Below are 14,778 nucleotides of genomic sequence, written 5' to 3' on the forward strand. Positions count from 1 at the left end.
CACATTTTTATAATTTTAATCATTTTATCTTTTCCATGATAAGTCATGGTGTGCAGAACTTTTAATGGGAGCTTGAAAGACTCAGGAAGGATAGGTGACTGTCTATGCTCTCCATGAGTTCATGTTTAACATTGCATTTACATTCTTCAAAATGTCAATTTTTTTCCCTCCAATTCAGGTGCATAGCCCTGTTTATTAGATAGATTATCATATATAAGTTGAATTGGATTAACCTTACAAAGTTCATTCAAATTGCTGATGTCAGCAATTTCAGTACTGGCTGACTTAACCTAAAAATCTGCAAAGTGGCCATCAAAGATTTTAAAGGCAAATATAGAAGTTTACATCATTTTGGACAAAAACCTTAGCTCTTTTAATATTGAGAAGACTCAATTTTCTTAAGTAATCAAAGATCTAATAGAAGACAACATGAAGAACAGGAAATTATTTTAATAAAACACACTACTTTTGTTTCACAGGCCAATTATCTAAAATACCTTTTACAACTTCCTATTAAAAGAAGAAGCTTACTCCAAGGAAATCCTGTTTCAACGGAGAGGACCAGATTCTACTTTTGCATCAGTGTACTTTTGATATTAATGCTCCATTTTAACAAAAAAACTTATAATTCCCTTCTAATTTTAGCCACCCTGATCACACATAAAATTTATTTCCTAAGATTCATAAACTTTCTACATTTTATATCCTTTAAGTCATTTGTCCTATAGTTTTCTTCTTTCTTATTTTGGGACAATCAATCATTCTACTTTAGGAAAAAATTACTTTTTTTAAAAAAACAAAAAAATACTTTTCATCTAAGCTTCACTTACAAAAACATGTCTTACTTTTTTTGTTTCTCTTATTTCTAATTTTAATTGCCATATATTAATTTGAATTTTTAAATATTAGTAACCCCAATTTCTAGTGAAAACCTAGGAAGTGAGCAATTTTGAACTGTTTTGTATCAGCATTTAAAATAATTTTTAGAAACATTTTCTCAAAACACAATTTTTGTTTATTAACAGACCCACATATTAGCTTCTCTATACTGTATAAAAACAACATGCCAAAGTTTGTAAAATTAAACTTTTGCTTAAAAATTAAAGTTTTAGCATTTTAACCTACTTAGAAATAACCCAGACATTTTATGAATCTCTCTTAGTTTATTATGACTTTAAGACTTCACTGAAAAAGAATTTTGAAACTATGACAAGTTCACCTAACAACTTTTATCCCATTCCATCAGCGAGTTATATCAAGGGACCTTTGGCCTTTTCTTTACTGACCTGTTTGATCATTACCCTAAGTAATTGTTAGCTAGGTTGTTCATTGTAATTTCTGCCTTCTGACTTTAAAAGATTTCTCCAAACTGGGGTAAAAAGAGTGAATTGATTTGGGATCTTGTAATGTTGGCAGACCGGCAGGTGTTCCTCTGTTTTGTCTAATCTTTGGTAGATTTACCTTTTGTTTTAACCCCATCACTATTTGCTTTACTTACCCCATTTTTAATAACTATTAAAAATTTTTTAAATTAATTATTTTAAAAATAGAGACAAGGTCTTGCTATGTTGCCCAGGCTGATCTTGAACTCCTGGGTTCAAACAATCCATCTGCCCTGGCCTCCCAAAGTGCTGGGATTCCAGACATCAGCCACTGTGCTGGGGCAACTATTGGAAAGTTTTAACCCAAATTTGCATTTCCAAAGGAATGGCTTAGTAAATAAGGTAGAAAATTTCCATCTCAAAAGCACAGAGCTGAGACTTTAGGTCTAAATACCATTATTTGCCCAAATCAAGGAAGGAGGATACAGATAAAGGCCCAGTTAAGACATAATGGCCAAGAATAAACACCTTAAACAGGTAAGGCTTGCTATACAGTTTGAGTTGTAACAGCATTCCCTGCCTGATATTTTCCTTCTGAGTATTTGGAATAAGGCCCATCCACAGAAAGTATGTATTCAGGATTATCCAGTGGAGTATCTTGTAAATCAACACGAGGGGCCACTGATTCTAATATTACATGCACATAGTTATAGTCTTCACTGTCAGACAGTAGAAGTAGTGGAGTATCAAAGTTAAGTAAGTTGCAGTGTTTTATTTATTTTATTTTTGAGATAGGGTCTCACTCACCCAGGCTGGAGTGCAATGGCATGATCATACTCACTGCAGTCTTGAAATCCTTGGCTCAAGTGATCCTCCCACCTTAGCCTTCCAAATAGCTTGGACTACAGGCATGTGCCATCATGCCTGCTAATTATTTTTTTTTTTTTTGGTAGAGACAGCATCTTGCTATGTTGCTCAGGCTGGTCTCGAACTCCCACCTTAGCCTCCCAACACATTGGGATTACAGGTGTGAACCATCATGCCCAGACTGCAGTGTTTTAGGTGGGGTTTGGAAGAAGACAAAAGAATTTAATAAGATGTTAGTCTACTTACTGACAGATGTTAAGTTTGACTAAAATTTAATGGGCTTTCCACAGCACATGGAACTTGCAAGAAAAGTCTATTCTCTACTAACTTCCCCTTTTTCTATTATCCCCAGAATGAAATGGTAATTGAACAAGAAGGTTAATGGACTCAGCGTATTGAAGTAAAGATAGATGGAGAGAAAAAGCAGCAAGTGTTAGTTCATTGAGGGTATCGTCCTTTTTTGTTACATTCTTAGTTGTTGTTTAAGCTTTGTATATGCCTTTTGCAAATTTTTTTAGGGAAGCAAATGTTGATTGATTTAATCTTTTAGATGCTTCTGCATACCGGTTAAAAAATGTGTCTCCTTGTTTTTACACAGTTTTTGATTCCTTCTTTTCTAATGTCTCTTGCAAATAAACAACTGTATCCAAATTAAAGTTTTCCCACTGTGGCCCGATATGGTCTGGCTCTGTGTCCCCACCCAAATCTCATCTTGAGTTGTAATCCAAATTGTAATCGCCACGTGTTGGGAAAGGGACCTTCTGGGAGGTGAATAGATCATGGGGGTGTTTCCCCCGTGCTTTTCTCATGATAGTGAGTTTGTTCTTATGAGATCTGATGGTTTTCCAAGGGGCTTTCCCCCATTCACTTTGCACTTCTCCTTGCTGCTGCTATGGAAAGAAGGACATGTTTGCTTCCTCTTCTGCCATGATTGTAAGTTTTTTTGAGGCTCCCCCAGCCCCGCGGAACTGTGAGTCAGTTAAACCTCTTTTCTTTATAAATTACTGAGTCTCAGGCAGTTCTTTATAGCAGCAGGAGAATGGACTAATATATGGCCACTTTAATTCTGAGTTGCTTCTAGTGAAGTTAACACATTCTTCCAAAATGCACACAATTTGGGCTCATAATTTTGACACATAAAATTAGCTGGAGTCCCAAACGGTGTCATCTCAGACTCCTTGAATTGTGACAATCAATTTGACCCTCAAATCAATTTAGTTTCTCTCTAACGCAGTCAGTTACCCAAGGCCTCTTGAGTTCAATTCAGTTAACTATCAAATCTAATCCAACTCTGGACCTAGCACAGTTTTTCCAGTGACTTGTCAGTCACTGCAAATCCTGAAAGGTTATATGCCTTCTCACAGTACAAAACTCTGGATTCAAAAGCCAAAAATGAATTGAGTGCTTAACGAGAAAAGAACAGAGCTCAACCTGAGAGGAACTCACAACCTTTGAGGCTCTATGAAGAAGACATGGGACCTCAAAAGAGATCAGCAGTGCCTCTCCTGCATTCCACAAGGGGTCTCAGAAGTTGGGTCTCATCTGGTTCGCCCAAATTGTTAAAAGACAAAATTCCAACAAATTTAACTTAAAGATTTGAATTGGCTTTTATTCATGATCCCAGAATCAACTTCCAAACAGTCTGGGTCAAAAATTTGCTCACACAAACTCAGATAGCTCAAAACACAAACCTGTGGAGCTTTGGAATCTGAGAACTTAACCACAATCCCCAGTTGGGCCTGGTGATGCCTCACTTGGTCGCTTGCTGTTCCTGGGAGTCACTGAAAGCTCTACTTCAGATCCCACTTCTGACACCAATCCGTTAAAAGGAAAAGCTTTAGGCAAATTACATTTAACAGAGTTTAACTGAGCAAGAAATGATTCATAAACCAGACGGTCCCCATAACCAGAATAGGTTTAGAACAACTCCAGCTGCATGGTCAGATAACGTTTATGGACAGAAAAAGAATACTGATATACAGAAAACAAATTAGTTGTGGAAACAACTGGATTGGTTATGGCTCAGCATGTGCCTTATTTAAAAATAGCTTAAGGCCGGGCACGGTGGCTCATGCCTGTAATCCCAGCACTTTGGGGGGCCCAGGTGGGCAGATCACGAGGTCAGGAGATCGAGACCATCCTGGCCAACACAGTGAAACCCTGTCCCTACTAAAAATGCAAAAAAATTAGCCAGATGTGGTGGTGGGCACCTGTGGTCCCAGCTACTCAGGAGGCTGAGGCAGGAGAATGGTGTGAACCTGGCAGGCAGAGCTTGCAGTGAGCCGAGATCACACCACTGCACTCCAGCCTGGGTGACACAGTGAGATTCTGTCTCCAAAAAGAAAAAAAAAATAGCTTACACAGTTAGCCACTCATAATTGGGTGAAACTTGGCTGCTGTGATTGGCTGAGACTCAGCTACTTGCTACAAGAGTAGGTTACAGTCTGTTTACACATCAAGTTAGTTTACAGTTCACTGTGCATGGAGAAACTTTTAGTCCAGACTTAAACTACCTATGGAGGCAGGTTTAGGACAAACTTAATTCAATTAAACATGTCCTTTTGATTATAGTCATCTTAGAGGGTGTGAATTGGTATCTCATGTGGTTTTGATTTGTAGTTCTTTAATGGCTGATGCTTGATGGTCTCTGGGCCAACCCAGCCTCTCCCCCTCTTCTTGCCTGTAGCTCTCAGAATAACTGGTGAATGCTCTGGGAATGCAACACCCTGAGATAGGGAAGGACTGCCTGAAATACCCTGGACTTTGTTCCTATCCTTACTAGGAAATGTAACATCTTGAGATAGGGAGAAACTGTCTGGGACAGCTTGGGCTCTGTTTCCCTCCCCTAGAAACAAGATGTCCTCATGATTCATATTCTTCTGAAGTATATAGCCCAGGGTGGACTGCTTTTCAAGGTAGCTCAGCTGGAGTGCAAGCTGGGAATGCAGTCAAGGCTTCATCCACCCCAGGCAGCTTTCCTGAGCCTTAGGAAACTGGCTCTCAATGAATCCAAGCTTCTTTTATCCTTTGCTGCCTATCTGTAAGTAATGAATCTGCTTCATATAACTTGTTGCATGTGAATGGGTTCTGTCTTACTGGACTTGGACAAGTAGGAAAACTTCAGCCCAGGATGCAGTGGGCAGAAGTGTTTGGACTGTTATTACTGATGGTTGGCTTAATGATCTTTGGTGTCCTCCATTCAGTGGCAATCATCCCTTGGGATTGATCATTATTAAACCTGTTTCACAGCTAATGTTAATCTTTTCATGTGCTTATTTATCCATTCGTGTATCTTCTTTGGAAAAAGGTATATTCGAACCATTTCAAATTTTTAAATTGGGTTGTCTTTTTATTATTGAGTTATCAGTTCTTTATGTATTCTGGATACAAGTCTTATCAGATAAATGATTTGCAAATATTTTCTCTGAGTCTGTTTATTCTTTTTTTGATAGCATCCTTTGAAGAACCTAAGTTATTTACTTTGATTAAATCTAACTTACCAATCTTCTTTTTTATTGCTTATGTTTTTGGTATTATATCTAAGAAATCATTGCCTAATCTCAAATTACAAAGATTTATTCCTGTATTTTCTTCTAAGGATTTTATAGTTTTAGCTTTTACCTTTAAGTCTATGATACACTTTGAGTTAGATTTTGTGTATGGTGTGAGGTAGGGGTCCAACTTCATTCTTTCGCATGCGAATATCCAGTTGTCCGCCACCATTTGAAGAAAAGACTATTCTTTCCCCATTGAAGTGTCTTGGCTTATTTCTCTGAAGTAAACTGACCATAAATTTTAGTGCTTATTTCTGCATCCACAATGCCATCTAATTGATCCAAATGCCCTATTTCAGGAAAATCTTTTTACTAACTAGAATACATATAGAAATAACAAATTTTAAATGTATCCTTTTGATTAATTTTTGCAAAGTGAACACAACTATGTAGCCAGCCCCCAGACTTAGAAATGTAACATTACTAGCACCTCACAAAGTGCCTTGTACCTCTCCTAGTCATTATCCCCAAAGGTAATCACTCTCCTGACCTTTATCACCAGAAATTAGTTTTGCATTTTTTTGGATTATATATAAATGGCACCATATAGCATGTGCTACTTCTTGTCTAGCTTCTTACCCTTTGTATTTTGTTTGTAAGATCCATCCATGTTGTTGCATGTAGCAACAGTTCATGCATTCTCATTGCTGTATAGTATTCTATTATGTGGAATTCTAGTTTTTGTTTATCTGTTTTACTAGTTATGGACATTTGAGATGTTTCCAGTTTTTGGCTTTTGAGAGTAGTGTTGCCATATACATACTTAAACCTGTCTTTTAGTAAGCATAAATATGCATTTTGGCCAGGTAGATTCAGCCTAGGAGTGGAATTGCTGGGTCACAGAATATATATATTCAGCAGTTTTTCAAAGAGGTTGCACAAATTTACATGGAAATAAGGACATCTGTTTTTCAAAAGATGCCATTAACAAAGTGAAAAGTCCACAGAGTGGAGGAAGATATTTGCAATATATGTATTTATATCAGAATAAGCAAATAACTCTTACAAATCAATAACAAAAAGGCAAGACAGAGACTGAGACAGGAGGAGATTGCTTCAGCCTAGGAGTTTGAATCCAGTCTGGGCAACATAGTGAGGCCCTATCTCTATTGAAACAAAAAAAAAAAGTGTGGGGGGGGGGCTACCCTCTTTGGGTCCCCTCCCTTGGTATGGGAGCTCTGTTTTCACTCTATTAAATCTTGCAACTCTCTTCTGGTCCATGTTTGTTATGGCTCAAGCTGAGCTTTTGCTCACCGTCCACTACTGCTGTTTGCTGCTGTCACAGACCTGCCGCTGACTTCCATCCCTCTGGATCTGGCAGGGTGTCCACTGTGCTTCTGACCCAGTGAGGCGCCCATTGCTGCTCCCAATCGGGCTAAAGGCTTGCCATTGTTCCTGCACGGCTAAGTGCCCAGGTTCGTCCTAATTGAGCTGAACACTAGTCACTAGGTTCTACGGTTCTCTTCCGTGACCCACGGCTTCTAGTAGAGCTATAACGCTCACCACATGGCCCAAGATTCCATTCCTTGGAATCTGTGAGGCCAAGAACCCCAGGTCAGAGAACACGAGGCTTGCTGCCATCTTGTAAGCAGCCCACCACCATTTTGGAAGCAGCCCACCACCATCTTGGGAGCTCTGGGAGCAAGGACCCCCCAGTAACATTTTGGCAACCACAAAGGGACCTCCAAAGTGGTGAGTAATATTGGACCACTTTCACTTGCTCTTCTGTCCTATCCTTCCTTAGAATTGGAGGAAAATACCAGGCACCTGTCAGCCAGTTAAAAACAATTATCATGGCTGCCAGACTTAAGACTCATGTGTGAAGCTATCTGGGGAAGGGCTTTCTAACAACCCCCAACCCTTCTGAGTTGGGAACATTGGTCTCCCTGGAGCCAGCTTCCACTTTCAGTTTTCCTGGGGAAGCCAAGGGCCGACTAGAGGCAGAAAGCTGTGGTCCCAAACTCCCGGCATTAGCTAGTTGAGATCATGGCGCAGCCAGAAGTCTCTACTCAACAGTCGCCCATGCGGGCGCTCCTACCTTTCCTTCTGACCCATACCTCCTGGGTCCTGACCATGACTTTCTTGAAAGTGTAGTCCCAAAATTCTCCTTACCTCTGAATCTACTTCCTCTGATCCCTGCCTCCTAGTACTAATGGTTCAGACTTTCATTTCCTCTAGCAAGTTGTAACTCCAAAGGGATCTAAGGAAGCTCTACACTGTGTCCTTAGGCATCTAGGCTATAAACCCAGGGAGTCTTATCCCTGGTGTCCCTCCCGATTTAGGTATACAGCTCTCAACATGGGCTGTATACCTGCCCCAAGTTTGTAATGGCTAAGAGAGAGAGACAGAGAGGAGAGAGAGAGACAGAGAAGAGAGACAGAGAGAAAAAGAAGGAGTCAAAGAGAGAGAGAGAAATATAGAAATAGTTAAAAAAAAAAAAAGTGTGCCCTATTCCTTTAAAAGCCAGGGTAAATTTAAAACCTATAATTGATAATTGAAGGTCTTCTCCATGAGCCTATAACACTCCAACACTACCTTGTTGTCAGTGTAAACAAAGGCATAGCTTGAAAATACTGAGACCACTGACAACCCGTAGCCTTCCTATGACAAATCCTTAACCCAGTAACCCGCAGATGGCCCTGGCCCAAATGCATTCAATCTGTAGTGGCAACTGCTTTGCTAACAGAAGAAAGTAGAAAAGTAACTTTTAGAGGAAACCTCATTGTGAGCACACCTCACCAGTTCAGAATTATTCTAAGCCAAAAAAAGCAAAAAGGTAGCTTACTAACTCAAAAATCTTAAAGTATAGGGTTAGTCTGTTAGAAAAAGGTAATATAACACTAACCACTGATAATTCCCTTAACCCAGCAGATTTCCTTACAGGTGATTTAAATCTTAATTACCATACAAAGGTCTGACCAGACCTAGGAAGAGCTCCCTTCAGGACAGGATGATAGATGGTTCCTCCCAGATGATTGAGGAAAAAACCACAATGGGTATTCAATAATTGATAGGGAGACTCTTGTGGAAGCAGAATTAGGAGAATTGCCTAATAATTGGTCTACTCAAACTTTTGAAATGTTTGCACTCAGCCAAGCCTTAAAGTACTTACAAAATCAAAAAGACTATCTCAATCCTGACTCAGAAGGTTACCTACACCCTCTCTGAAACGAATTTGCATAAGAACTGTTGTTTATGGGAGTGCATCTTGATGGGGCAGCTGGGTTGTTATGAAATACTCTGGAACCCAGCCCAGCTCTAGAACTCACCCCTGAGCACAAAGGCAATGTTGGGCATGCTGTTAAAGGAGCACTAGAATCCAGTAGCCTGGACCCCTTTCTTTGTGGTCAAGAAAGGTGGGAAAAGGGGTGCAGGACTGCTACATCAGTGAGTGTAAATAACCCGATAAGCAGAGGTCCGTGGGTGGTTACGCACCCTGGAAAGGAATAAGCATTAGGACCATAGAGGACGCTCTATGACTAATGCTCATTCAATGACTAGGGGTGCTGGCATCCCTACGTTCTTTTTCCCCACAAGGCAAAAACGCCCCTAAGATGTATTCTGGAGAATTGGGACCAATTTGACCCTCAGACGCTAAGAAAGAAATGACTTATATTCTTCTGCAGTACCACCTGGCCATGATATCCTCTTCAAGAGTGAGAAACCTGGCCTCCTGAGGGAAGTATAAATTATAACACCATCTTACAGCTAGACCTCCTTTGTAGAAAAGAAGGCAAATGGAGTGAAGTGCCATATGTACAAACTTTCTTTTCATTAAGAGACAACTCGCAATTATGTAAAAAGTGTGATTTATGCCCCACAGGAAGCCCTCAGAGTCTACCTCCCTACCCCAGCATCCCCTTGACTCCTTCCCCAACTAATAAGGACCCCCCCCCTTCAACCCAAACAGTCCAAAAAGAGATAGACAAATGGGTAAACAATGAATCAAAGAGTACCAATATTCCCCAATTATGCCCCCTCCAAGCAGTGGGAGGAGGAAAATTCGGCCCAGCCAGAATGCATGTAACTTTTTCTCTCTCAGACTTGAAGCAAATTAAAAGAGACCTAGGTAAATTCTCAGATAACCCTGACGTCTATACTGATGTTCTACAAGGGTTAGGACAATCCTTTGATCTGACATGGAGATATATAATGTTACTGCTAAATCAGACACTAACCCAAATGAGAAAAGTGCCGCTGTAACTGCAGCCCGAGAGATTGGCATTCTCTGGTATCTCAGTCAGGTCAATGGTAGGATGACAACAGAGGAAAGAGAACGATTCCCCACAGGCACACAGGCAGTTCCCAGTGTAGACTCTCATTGGGACACAAAATCAGAACATGGAGATTGGTGCCGCAGACATTTGCTAACTTGCGTGCTAGAAGGACTAAGGAAAACTAGGAAGAAGCCTATGAATTACTCAATGATGTCCACTATAACACAGGGAAAGGAAGAAAATCCTACTGCCTTTCTGGAGAGACTAAGGGAGGCATTGAGAAAGCATACCTGTCTGTCACCTGACTCTGTTGAAGGCCAACTAATCTTAAAGGATAAGTGTATCACTCAGTCAGCTGCAGACATTAGAAAAAAACTTCAAAAGTCTGCCTTAGGCCCAGAGCAAAACTTAGAAACCCTATTGAACTTGGCAACCTCGGTTTTTTATAATAGAGATCAGGAGGAGCAGGCGGAATGGGACAAACGGGATTAAAAAAAAAGGCCACCACTTCAGTCATGGCCCTCAGGCAAGCGGACTTTGGAGGCTCTGGAAAAGGGAAAACCTGGGCAAATCAAATGCCTAATAGGGCTTGCTTCCAGTGCGGTCTGCAAGGACACTTTAAAAAAGATTGTCCAAATAGAAATAAGCCACCCCCTCGTCCATGACCCTTATGTCAAGGGAATCACTGGAAGGCCAACTGCCCCAGGGAATGAAGGTCCTCTGAGTCAGAAGCCACTAACCAGATGATCCAGCAGCAGGACTGAGGGTGCCCGGGGCAAGCGCCAGCCCATGCCATCGCCCTCACGGAGCCCCGGGTATGCTTGACCATTGAGGGCCACGAGGTTAACTGTCTCCTGGACACTGGTGCGGCCTTCTCAGTTTTACTCTCCTGTCCTGGACAACTGTCCTCCAGATCTGTCACTATCTGAGGGGTCCTAGGACAGCCAGTCACTAGATACTTCTCCCAGCCACTAAGTTGTGACTGGGGAACTTTACTCTTTTCACATGCTTTTCTAACTATGTCTAAAAGCCCCACTCCCTTGTTAAGGAGAGACATTCTAGCAAAAGCAGGAGCCATTATACACCTGAACATAGGAGAAGGAAGACCCATTTGTTGTCCCCTGCTTGAGGAAGGAATTAATCCTGAAGTCTGGGCAACAGAAGGACAATATGGACAAGCAAAGAATGCCCATCCCGTTCAAATTAAACTAAAGGATTCTGCCTCCTTTCTCTACCAAAGGCAGTACCCCCTTAGACCTGAGGCCCAACAAGGACTCCAAAAAATTGTTAAGGAACTAAAAGCCCAAGGCCTAGTAAAACCATGCAATAGCTCCTGCAATACTCCAATTTTAGGAGTACAGAAACCCAATGGACAGTGGAGGTTAGTGCAAGATCTCAGGATTATCAATGAGGCCATTGTTCCTCTATACCCAGCTGTACCTAACCCTTATACTCTGCTTTCCCAAATACCAGAGGAAGCAGAGTGGTTTACAGTCCTGGACCTTAAGGATGCCTTTTCCTGCATCCCTGTACATCTTGATTCTCAATTCTTATTTGCTTTTGAAGATCCTTCAAACCCAATATCTCAATTCACCTGGACTGTTTTACCCCAAGGGTTCAGGAATAGCCCCCATCTATTTGGCCAGGCATTAACCCAAGACTTGAGCCAGTTCTCATACCAGGACACTCTTGTCCTTCGGTACATGGATGATTTACTTTTAGCCGCCTGTTCAGAAACCTTGTGCCATCAAGCCACCCGAGTGCTCTTAAATTTCCTTGCCACCTGTGGTTTCCAAACCAAAGGCTCAGCTCTGCTCACAGCAGGTTAAATACTTAGGGCTAAAATTATCCAAAGGTACCAGGGCCCTCAGTGAGGAATGTATCCAGCCTATACTGGCTTATCCTCATCCCGAAACCCTAACGCGACTAAGAGGGTTCTTTGGCATAACAGGCTTCTGCTGAATATGGATTCCCAGGTATGGCAAAATAGCCAAGCCATTATATACACTAATTAAGGAAACTCAGAAAGCCAATACTCATTTAGTAAGATGGACACCTGAAGCAGAATCGGCTTTCTAGGCCCTAAAGAAGGCCCTAACCCAAGCCACAGTGTTAAGCTTGCCAATGGGGCAAGACTTTTCTTTATATGTCACAGAAAAAAACAGGAATAGCTCTAGGAGTCCTTACACAGGTCTGAGGGACGAGCTTGCAACCTGTGGCATACCTGAGTAAGGAAATCAATGTAGTGGCAAAGGGTTGGCCTCATTGTTTATGGGTAGTGGTGGCAGTAGCAGTCTTAGTATCTGAAGCAGTTAAAATAATACAGGGAAGAGATCTTACTGTGTGGACATCTCATGATGTGAACGGCATACTCACTGCTAAAGGAGACTTGTGGCTGTCAGACAACCGTTTACTTAAATATCAGGCTCTATTACTTGAAAGGCCAGTGCTGCAACTGTGCACTTGTGCAACTCTTAACCCAGCCACATTTCTTCCAGACAATGAAGAAAAGATAGAACATAACTGTCAACAAGTAATTGCTCCAACCTACGCCACTCGAGGGGACCTTCTAGAGATTCCCTTGACTGATCCCGATCTCAACTTGTATACTGATGGAAGTTCCTTTGTAGGAAAAGAACTTCCAAAAGCAGGGTATACAGTGGTCAGTGATAATGGAATACTTGAAAGTAATTCTCTCACTCCAGGAACTAGTGCTCAGCTGGCAGAACTAATAGCCCTCACTCGGGCACTAGAAGAAGGAGAAGGAAAAAGGGTAAATATATATACAGACTCTAAGTATGCTTGCCTACATGCCCATACAACAATATGGAAAGAAAGGGAATTCCTAACTTCCGAGGGAACATCTATCAAATATCAGGAAGCCATTAGGAGATTATTATTGGTGGTACAGAAATCTAAAGAGGTGACAGTCTTACACTGCCAGGGTCATCAGAAAGAAAAGGAAAGGGAAATAGAAGGGAACCGCCAAGTGGATATTGAAGCAACAAGAGCCACAAGACAGGACCCTCCATTAAAAATGCTTATAGAAGGACCCCTAGTATGAGGTAATCCCCTCTGGGAAACCAAGCCCCAGTACTCAGGAGAAGAAATAGAATGGGGAACCTCAGGAGCACATAGTTTCCTCCCCTCAGGATGGCTAGCCACCAAAGAAGGAAAAATACTTTTGCCTGCAGCTAACTAATGGAGATTACTTAAAACCCTTCCCCAAACCTTTTACTTAGGCACTGATAGCACCCATCAGATGGCCAAATCATTATTTACCAGGCCAGGCCTTTTCAAAACTATCAGGCAGATAGTCAGGGCCTGTAAAGTGTGCCAAAGAAATAATCTCCTGCACTGCAGGTCATACATTTCAATCCCTGTATCTTTAACCTCCTTGTTAAGTTTGTCTCTTCCAGAATCAAAGCTGTAAAACTACAAATCGTTCTTCAAATGGAGCCCCAGATGCAGTCCATGACTAAGATCTACTGCAGACCCCTGGACCGGCCTGCTAGCCCATGCTCCAATGTTAATGACATCGAAGGCACCCCTCCCAAGGAAATCTCAACTGCACAACCCCTATTATACCCCAATGCAGCAGGAAGCAGTTAGAGTGGTCATTGGCCAACCTCCCCAACAGCACTTGGGTTTTCCTGTTGAGAGGGGGTACTGAGAGACAGGACTAGCTGGATTTCCTAGGTCGACTAAGAATCCCTAAGCCTAGCTGGGAAGGTGACTGTATCCACCTTTAAACACAGGGCTTGCAACTTAGCTCACACCCAACCAATCAGGTAGTAAAGAGAGTGCACTAAAATGCTAATTATGCAAAAACAGGAGGTAAAGAAATAGCCAATCATCTATTGCCTGAGAGCATAGCAGGAGGGACAATGATCGGGATATAAACCCAGGCATTTGAGCTGGCAATGGCTACCCTCTTTGGGTCCCCTCCCTTTGTATGGGAGCTCTGTTTTCATTCTATTAAATCTTGCAACTGCAGGGGAAAAAAAAGGTCCAATAGAAAAACAAGCACACGACCTGAACAAACACTTTCACAAAGAAGAGAGGAAATGACCAAAAACATATGAAAAGGTGCGCAAATTTATTAGTCACCAGAGAAATGCAAATTGAAGCCACAATGTGTTGTATCACAATGTGATACAATATACCCACCAGAATAGCGAAGATGCAGGCAATAATGTGGAACAATGGAAAACCCTCACACACTTTCGCGTAGTTTAAATAGGTACAAATAGCCTTTCAACATGTGCTAATTTATGACCACAATATTTCTTCTCTACTCACTTTCACTAGATTGTGCAACCCTTCCTACCCCCATACGTATCAAGAATTTCAAGACAAATATCAGAGTGTTAAGTTCTATTCAGGTCTAAAATTGTATCCATGTGAGAGATGTTAATGGGTTAGGGAACTGGGGTTGTGTGGACACCTAGCCACTGCCTGGTGAGCATTCCCTTTTTTTTTTTTTTTTTCCTGCTCTGTGATACATTTCTAAGAAAATCAGAGTCTGATTTTAATCCTGAGGCTGTGGTATTTTCTATAGTAGGAGCAAGCAATCTTAAAGCAAGTGGGTCTGCAAGCCAGCTGGGGCAGCACCACAAATCCAGGAACTTCTATGTGTGGCTTCAGACATCTCTATGGTTTCCACCTGGCTGACTTCCTAGCCCTCTGTTTGCATGTGCTCCTGTGCCTCTTACAGCCTGCTTCTGGTTTGGGATTCGGGTCTTGGCTCTTGCAACTAGACTCTCACTTGCCTGCTGCCTGCTCCAGGCTCTCCCTCAGCCTTAGCTCTGCCTTGCA

General features: G+C 41.6%; 1 pseudogene; it reads left to right on the forward strand.

The window, feature by feature from the left end:
- The first annotated feature begins 1,832 nt into the window (after positions 1-1,832).
- LOC129397519 (uncharacterized) lies at positions 1,833-10,354 on the forward strand (annotated as a pseudogene).
- Positions 10,355-14,778: the final 4,424 nt, after the last annotated feature.

Source organism: Pan paniscus, chromosome 2 (assembly GCF_029289425.2).
Source record: "Pan paniscus chromosome 2, NHGRI_mPanPan1-v2.0_pri, whole genome shotgun sequence".
Lineage (NCBI taxonomy): Eukaryota > Metazoa > Chordata > Mammalia > Primates > Hominidae > Pan > Pan paniscus.